This window comes from Triticum dicoccoides, chromosome 2B (genome assembly GCF_002162155.2).
Source record: "Triticum dicoccoides isolate Atlit2015 ecotype Zavitan chromosome 2B, WEW_v2.0, whole genome shotgun sequence".
NCBI classification, from domain to species: domain Eukaryota; kingdom Viridiplantae; phylum Streptophyta; class Magnoliopsida; order Poales; family Poaceae; genus Triticum; species Triticum dicoccoides.
In genome coordinates, this window is record NC_041383.1 from 4147546 (window position 1) to 4156515 (window position 8970).

The 8970-nt window shown below is 47.0% G+C and overlaps 1 long non-coding RNA gene across 1 annotated transcript; it reads right to left on the reverse strand.

Annotated features, from left to right (window-relative positions):
* Positions 1-860: 860 nt before the first annotated feature.
* On the reverse strand, positions 861-8192 carry LOC119366745. The gene is made up of 3 exons (XR_005176096.1): positions 8151-8192; positions 4898-4901; positions 861-958 (listed from the first exon to the last, which is right to left on the reverse strand). It is a non-coding gene; the product is annotated as an uncharacterized LOC119366745 (long non-coding RNA).
* Between the last annotated feature and the right edge of the window lie 778 nt (positions 8193-8970).

The following is an 8970-nucleotide window of genomic DNA, read 5'->3' on the forward strand; positions in this document are numbered from 1 at the left end:
TTGCCTTCTTGCTACTGCTGTTTCTTGCTACTACTGCCGCTGCATAGCTACTGCCGTCGCTGCTGTTTCCTTAACTGCTACCGCTGCTGTTTGCTGGTCACTCTGGCTCGTAGCTGCAAGGTTGTTTGCTGAAGAAACAACTGACGAAACTGAACCGTGAAGAAACCCACGAGACTACCAGAGAGCTTGCCCCATCCAAGCTTGGTTATGTGCTATGTGTGCGTTTGTGTACACACCCGTGAGGCTGGCCGTGCAACCAGGCCGGCCCTTGTTGATTAGAGCTAGGTGGTGCTAAATTAGTCTGGTAACAGATGACGTTTGGTCCCCCATTAATTAGGTTTGTTTTATTTATTTGTTTATAGGTATAGCATATGACATGTGGACCCACATGCACTGTTCACTTTTTGACCCATTCAACTTTGACTTGTTGACTTTGACCGGCCCCACCTATCATAACCCCATGTGGGTACACTCCGTGTACCCATGGCAAATTGCAGTTTATTTTCGAATTAATAATAAATCCAGAATTTTAAAATATTGTTTAAAACTTTAGAAATCATAGATAATAATCTGTAACTCGGATGAAAAAGTTTTATACATGAAAGTTGCTTAGAACGACGAGAGGAATCCGAAAACATGGTCCGTTTACCTGTCAGAGGCCTCTAACTATCTGAACATGGAACTTTCCCCCTCCGGTCTTTTGTCTGACATAGGTCCGGAACCGGGAAAACATTCCCGGCGGACTTCCCCCTTCACCGGTATCGTGTAGCACCGCGTTACAATACGTCTAGCTCTACCTGTTGTCTTGTTATGCACTTGCTTGCTATGTATTTACTGTTTCTCCCCCCTCTTCTCTTCGGTAGACCCCTTGATGATGCTGATGCCCTTGTGATTGACTACGTCACCGACGACCCCTCCGTCTCGTCTGAACAACCAGGCAAGCCCCCCCTTTGATCATCTCGATATCGCCCATTCCATTCTCTCATGCTTGCATTAGATTTTGCTATTGTTATTGTTTGCTCCTATTCTGATGCATAGCCTCCTTTTGTAACCTGCTTATTGTTACCTTACCGGCTTATCCTAAACTGCTTAGTATAGGTTGGTTAGTGATCCATCAGTGACCCCCACCTTGTCCTTGTTGCCCCTGCTTCATCATTTGAAGACCCGATCAACGGGATCGAAGACCAGGCCCCGGCACCGCACATCACTTTCTCCTTAGTTGCTCGACACTACTGGGATACTATCGAGTGCCGAGGGTGAGACCTCTACAACACTTCTGATGTTAACCCTGTAGTGTAGCTATTCGGTCGTGGTCATCGAGGGTGATTTCCTCTTTAACCACTTCCGATACGACTCTGTCGTGCAACCCCTCAAGTGTGAACCTCGAGGGTGATTCCTCTACGTTCACCTTGATCATTACATTGAGTGGAACCCACCGAGGGTGATTCCTTGGGTTTTCCTCTTGATGTTTGGACACACGGATACTTGGACTTTACAACTGTTACTTGGAAAGTGATGTGGAGACGGGTTGACCTGGAAGGTGCCCGTGAGATAATTACGAGGCGTGGCCGGGCATTCTTAGCCCTTGCCGCAAGTCCTCGAGACGGGGCAACGGGGTCACCTCTTTCGTGAATCTCTGCTTGTTACCGCGCGTTCCTAATCCACTACGATTTGGATATTTGATCCAAGGGGCCTCTGGCCTGATAGCACTAACCATCACGTAGGCATAGTATGGGCGTTCTGCGTCGTATACATCAGCCAAAGCTTAATAGACGTCAGCGACTGAGTGGCGCGCGCCGGGTTGGACTGCGCAAGCGCCTGCCTTGTTGAAGGAGGTAGCTAGGTCTGCTCACCGGCCGCGTACGCAACGTGCAGGAGTTTCCGGGGAGATGGCCCATGACCCCTGGGGGCATAGGTTTAGTCCGGCGTGCTGACCTCTCTGTTAAGTCTAGGTCGGGTTGCGGCGTATTGTTTGGCCGAGGCCGGGCATGACCTTGGAAAGTGTGTCCGGCCGGAGTTAAGCGAGCGTGGTGGGTAAGTTGGTGCACCCCTGCAGGGAAGAAAACATCTATCGATAGCCTGTCCTACGGTAACGGACACTTGGAGTTGTATCCCGATCGATACAACTAGAACTGGATACTTGTGATGAGAACTGGATGGTGATGAGGATTTGATTGTGATGATAACTGGATAGTATGGCTCTGGGATTGCTTTCTCGCAGGGAGTCGAGAAAGGATCTCTGGCCGAGGTTGATAACACTACTACCGCTTTACTTTATGCTACTCTACTCCCTCCTGTTGCTGCAAGATGGTGGGTTCGAGAAGATGCTAGTCTTCGATAGGACTAGGCCTTCTCCCTATTCTGGCATTTCTGCAGCCCAGTCCACATATACAGCCTTCCGTTGATAATGTTGCATATGTAGTGTAGATCCTTGCTTGCGAGTACTTTGGATGAGTACTCACGGTTGCTTTGCTTCCCCTTTTCCCCCTTCTTTCTTCTTTCTGGTTGTTGCAACCAGATGGTGGAGTCCAGGAGCCAGATGCCACCTTTGACGACGGCTGCTACCCCGAGGGTGCCTACTACCACGTGACGGACGCCGACGACCAAGAGTAGTTAGGAGGCTCCCAGGCAGGAGGCCTTGCCTTTTCGATCGTTGTTGTTTTGTGCTAGCCTTCTTAAGGCAAACTTGTCTAACTCATGTCTGTACTCAGATATTGTTGCTTCCGCTGACTCTTGTGTTTTCGAGCTTATGTATTCGAGCCCCCGAGGCCCCTGGCTTGTAATATAAAGCTTGTATTATTTTATTTTGTGTCTAGAGTTGTGTTGTGATATCTTCCCGTGAGTCCTTGATCTTGATCGTACACATTTGCGTGTATGATTAGTGTACGATTGAATCGAGGGCGTCACAAGTTGGTATCAGAGCCGACTGCCTGTAGGTAGCCCCCTTTCCAACTACTTGGCCGAAGTTGAGTCTAGTCACTGAAAAACTTTTACTAACACTGGCTGTGTGTCTTACGGGCCCACGTCGCCATTGGGTGGTATTAGGATCTTTTATTCCTCGTCTATACTCTGGGACTCTGATCTCTCGTCTATTCGGGTTAAACGATTTTACTAACTCTAACGCTAGGTTCTCGCAATGACTTCCTCCCGGAGAGCCCCTTCCTTCCAGATGATCACCTGCTCCCCCAGAAGCCTTCGAAGATACTCTCCGATGTTCGCTCGAGAACTTGTGCTCATCACTTTTGCGATTCCCTTCCACCGTCAACCCCTATGGAAAACTACATACACTTGCCATTCATACAATCATTCCTCGATGCTCTTGTTATTGCAAGATGCCCCAAAATTCTCTATTGTTTCGAGAATCCTTTGAGCTTACTGCCTTGCAGTTCTTTGCCCCATGAATACCTCCCCTTCGAATAATTCCTCGCACTCACCGAGGATTCGTTCATCCTCAGTTGTTCGTGTGATTCTCAAAATTCTTTGAAATACTATCTGATCTTCCAAAAATCCTCAGCAACCTGTTGCTGTTGAAATTCTTGTTTGCTTGCATTATGGTTAATTCCATATTTCAAGTAATCTTCATTGACATCCTCTGTCACTATCCTTTTGAGTCCGTTGATTCAATATGTTGCGGATGCTCGCAATCCTCAGTCGGATCATAGAATTCATCCTTCCGGCTTGGACGTCATTTGACCAAGAGTTGTTTCTCGACCAATCGATTTGTTGTCGATTGTATCCCTAAGGCTATTCAACTTACTTATCTTTTGATCAAAGCGTCTGCTTCTGATCTTCTATTTTTGAAATCATGATTTCTTTGCATTTAAGCATCGAATTATTCAGATGTTTCTATTATCCGAAGCCTTTGCATTCTTTCTTCATCTGATTGATTACCGATACTCACATCAACTCTGTCGTGAATCGCCAGATCCATTGTTGGGTTGTTATCCGACAGTGTCCTTCACATCCAAAATCTTATCAGTATTTCCCTGATACATAATACCTTCAGTATATTGTATCATCTGCTTTGACTTCGATACTCTGCTTTCGAACTCGTATCTTTTGCTTGGTTGATGGTGGTATAGATTCGTAAAGATGCCCCTATGGGTTGAACTTATGCCTTCCGTAATCCGAGTGAACCCGAGAGTTCTCACGAGTCTTACTCTTCTGGTACTTCGCCAGATAAATCCTCTGCACTACATTTTCTTTGAAAAACGAGGAGTGAATGAAAGGTTATGCATTGAAAAAGTGGGAGTCGACCTTGAACCCTTGTGTTCATGCCCATGGACCCGATGTAGAACTTATCGTGGAAGCTGCTCGTAAATATGATTACCCTTTCTTATAAGTTCATCTTGTATCGGTGGTTTGATCATTCGTAACCGTGGTTCCGACCATAGTTTCTCCTTAACTCCATTTCCTGGACAAGTTAAAATACTTGTCTTCTGCAGATCATTTCATATGTCTAACCTCTATTTTTGATCTACCTCAAGTATTGCCCCTTGTTATCTCAAGTATATTGTGTCATTGCACTACCACTTGTGAATTCTCATTGGAATGATACTCCATCACATCATTCCTAGCTTGATCGGTTATATCATTATCATGCTAAATTTTAACTGTGCTACCAGGTCCTTTCCGGAGCACAATTTTCGACGACGAGCTAAGCTTATGTCGATCTTCCTCGTCATACCATTTTGCCATGAACAGCAAGCTTGCTTTCGAGTTTGTGTCGTACTCGCGATTCAATTAACCTTACACTTCATCATTTCTTTTGCTTAATGTCGTCGTTGATCGATTACATCTTCATGAAACCTCTCGACAAATGTGTCGTGATCATCATCATCATTCCAAACTTTTCAAGGTTATCAACCGAATTCATGATGAGAAATAACATCCTTACCCCCCTCGATGAATTGTTTCTGAGCCCGTGTGCCCCATCCTCATCTTTTCCTTGCTGATATTGTATGACTTATTTTATAAGTTGTTCCGATGGATCCTTTGTGTATCCGAAGTCTGACATTTCCCCGATGGCCATGTCAACACTATCCCGAAGCAAGTGTGTGGTACTCTGATCATCAACAAGAACATTGGGAGCGCAATGCTAACTGTTCTTGATCAATTATCCAAACACCGTTGTATGGGTAAACCTCATAAATTCCTTGCCCCCTGTCTAAACGGCTCAATACTTGGAGCCCTATCATGCTCTGCCTTTCCTTGGGAAAGTTATACTCTAACACTTGGGTATAAACATCTTTCCTTTCCATTGGTCTGGTTATCATAATAAACACATTTTCCTTTCCATTGGTTTACTCAACCTTTCTTGTGATCTATATATGTTATAAGCAGAAATAATTCCCTGCTTATGGAAACACCTCGGTTTACAACTCTGTCAGTGTGACCCTGTTACTATTGCTGATGACATTCCGGTAACCACCGATGGACGAGAACTTTGCCTATTGGTCCGCCTCGTATTACGAGCAGGAAAATGGTTCTCTTCGTCCCTCGCCCTTGGTACCAACATTGTTGCCAACATAACTGACAGGCTATCCTTTGACATGCCTTGCTAGCAAGTTGTCAGTGTCCTTCCTACTTTTAACCCACATGGTGGGCCCATAACCCACAGTTCTACATGATCGAAACCTGACTCACCTATGCATCCCTATTTCCAAAGTTATTCCACCCGCTTGACTTCGTATGAGAATCATGAGCCACCTTCCTAGTGATTTATTATGGTGTCAGACGCAATACTTATTCCCATTGCACTGAACCCCCTTTCGCCCTCTGTTTCAGGCAACAAATGATTGCCTACCCGCTTAAAGCTTCTTATTGCAGCTTCTTGCTTTGCTCTCGATGTCTTTCTTAAATTTCAACTCGAGAGATGCCTCGTACACTGAGATAGCCCCCCAGGTACCTAACATGTATTGAGCTTCGCCCTTCCTGAGTCCCCCCCCTTATCTTTTTCGTAAGTACGATGAAGACCTGGAGGAAAAATGACAAACTTCGTCAGGATGCCCTGAAGTAGAGAAATGAAGACATCAAAGGAAGGGATCGACCACTTCGAGAAGAGCAACCAAGACCGAGAAGATCCATTAGAATTTTGTAACCAGAACCTTCCCCTTTAACTCCACCTCTTAAATCTCGGGACGAGATTTCTTGTAGTTGAGGAGATTTGTAACACCCCGGTAATAAAGCTACAGTAACCACACACCCTAATGGTGCCATGTCATCGCTGTTAAGATTCTAATCTCACTTTGAACCAAACTGAATTCAAATTTAATTTAAATTAAAGTCAAACTATTAATTCTTCAACCGGTAAAACAAAAATGTTCGCTAGTTTGCAAAAATTCACTAACTAATTGTGTTGAATAAACCAATATTATTGGAATTACTAAAGTACCCCCTTAACCTGTTTAAAATTGGACCAACAGCTTTTAATTGATCCTTTTCAATTTAAGTAAATATTTACACTTTTCAAAATAAGATAGAACTTGTTGTGCTAGCTCATAGCATCGCATGGTATTTAGGTGTCAAGTTTCAGGTTAAACAAAATACAATTGCTATTTATTAAAAATGCAAAACAGAGCAGAATCTGAAACAAAATAAAAATAAAAATGGAAAGATGAAAGACCTAAACTACTGTGCATGTGGGGCTCTAGTGCATACAGTATGGCCTGGCCCAATTTGGTCAGCCTTTCGACCTCCTCCCGCAACAGGAGAAGGCCGAGGCGCCATGGCCGCTGGGAGCTCGCCTCCGCGCACTGCTGCGCCACGGAGGGGATAAGAGCAAGCCCCTGTGCCCCCTCACTCTTCCCCTGTAACCCTAGCACGCCCGTTCCCCTCGCTCGTTTCTCTCCCCCTCGAGTTCGTCCGCGCCCGAAGACGCAGTCGCCGCCGCCCAATCGTTGTCGCGGCCACCGAGCTTCCCGCGGGCTGAAACCTAGTCAGGAGACGCGTCGGGCTCGTCTACTTCGACTACAACCACCGGTTCAAGTCGGGGCACCGTCAAACTTTGGGATCGAGCCGTCTTCCCCGCCACAGCCATCGCCGCCGTCGATTCGCTCCACCGAGCCTCCCCCGAGCTCGCCTTTGCACAACTACAGGGCCCGGTGAGGCCACCTCGTCCGATTCCCTTCGATCCCCTTTGATTCTTCCTCTGATTTAGGCCGTATTTCGCCGCTAGACGCCGCGCCCCCACTCGCTGCTACCTTCTGTCGTCGCCGCGGCAACCGTCGCCGCACGCCATGTTGGCCCCCTGTTCACCGGCCGCGCCTGCGCCGCCCTCTCACCGGTCGTCGCCTGCCCTGGCCGGAGCCGTCCCATCCCCATCCGCGCGCGCCCTGCTGCGCCTGACGCCGTCCGCGCCCGCCGCTGCCTGGCGCGGCTGTCCCCGAGCTCGGCCATGTTGGCGCCGTGATGCGCGTGCGTTTGCTCGGCTGCTGCTTTGCGGTTGCTGATGCACTGCCGCTGCTCGTCCTGCTGCTTGTTGATTAGCTGCTGCTCCGCTACTAACTGCTACTGCTGCTGCCGAGCCATGTTGTTGCCTTCTTGCTACTGCTGTTTCTTGCTACTACTGCCGCTGCATAGCTACTGCCGTCGCTGCTGTTTCCTTAACTGCTACCGCTGCTGTTTGCTGGTCACTCTGGCTCGTAGCTGCAAGGTTGTTTGCTGAAGAAACAACTGACGAAACTGAACCGTGAAGAAACCCACGAGACTACCAGAGAGCTTGCCCCATCCAAGCTTGGTTATGTGCTATGTGTGCGTTTGTGTACACACCCGTGAGGCTGGCCGTGCAACCAGGCCGGCCCTTGTTGATTAGAGCTAGGTGGTGCTAAATTAGTCTGGTAACAGATGACGTTTGGTCCCCCATTAATTAGGTTTGTTTTATTTATTTGTTTATAGGTATAGCATATGACATGTGGACCCACATGCACTGTTCACTTTTTGACCCATTCAACTTTGACTTGTTGACTTTGACCGGCCCCACCTATCATAACCCCATGTGGGTACACTCCGTGTACCCATGGCAAATTGCAGTTTATTTTCGAATTAATAATAAATCCAGAATTTTAAAATATTGTTTAAAACTTTAGAAATCATAGATAATAATCCGTAACTCGGATGAAAAAATTTTATACATGAAAGTTGCTTAGAACGACGAGAGGAATCCGAAAACATGGTCCGTTTACCTGTCAGAGGCCTCTAACTATCTGAACATGGAACTTTCCCCCTCCGGTCTTTTGTCTGACATAGGTCCGGAACCGGGAAAACATTCCCGGCGGACTTCCCCCTTCACCGGTATCGTGTAGCACCGCGTTACAATACGTCTAGCTCTACCTGTTCTCTTGTTATGCACTTGCTTGCTATGTATTTACTGTTTCTCCCCCCTCTTCTCTTCGGTAGACCCCTTGATGATGCTGATGCCCCTGTGATTGACTACGTCACCGACGACCCCTCCGTCTCGTCTGAACAACCAGGCAAGCCCCCCCTTTGATCATCCCGATATCGCCCATTCCATTCTCTCATGCTTGCATTAGATTTTGCTATTGTTATTGTTTGCTCCTATTCTGATGCATAGCCTCCTTTTGTAACCTGCTTATTGTTACCTTACCGGCTTATCCTAAACTGCTTAGTATAGGTTGGTTAGTGATCCATCAGTGACCCCCACCTTGTCCTTGTTGCCCCTGCTTCATCATTTGAAGACCCGATCAACGGGATCGAAGACCAGGCCCCGGCACCGCACATCACTTTCCCCTTAGTTGCTCGACACTACTGGGATACTATCGAGTGCCGAGGGTGAGACCTCTACAACACTTCTGATGTTAACCCTGTAGTGTAGCTATTCGGTCGTGGTCATCGAGGCTGATTTCCTCTTTAACCACTTCCGATACGACTCTGTCGTGCAACCCCTCAAGTGTGAACCTCGAGGGTGATTCCTCTACGTTCACCTTGATGATTACATTGAGTGGAACCCAC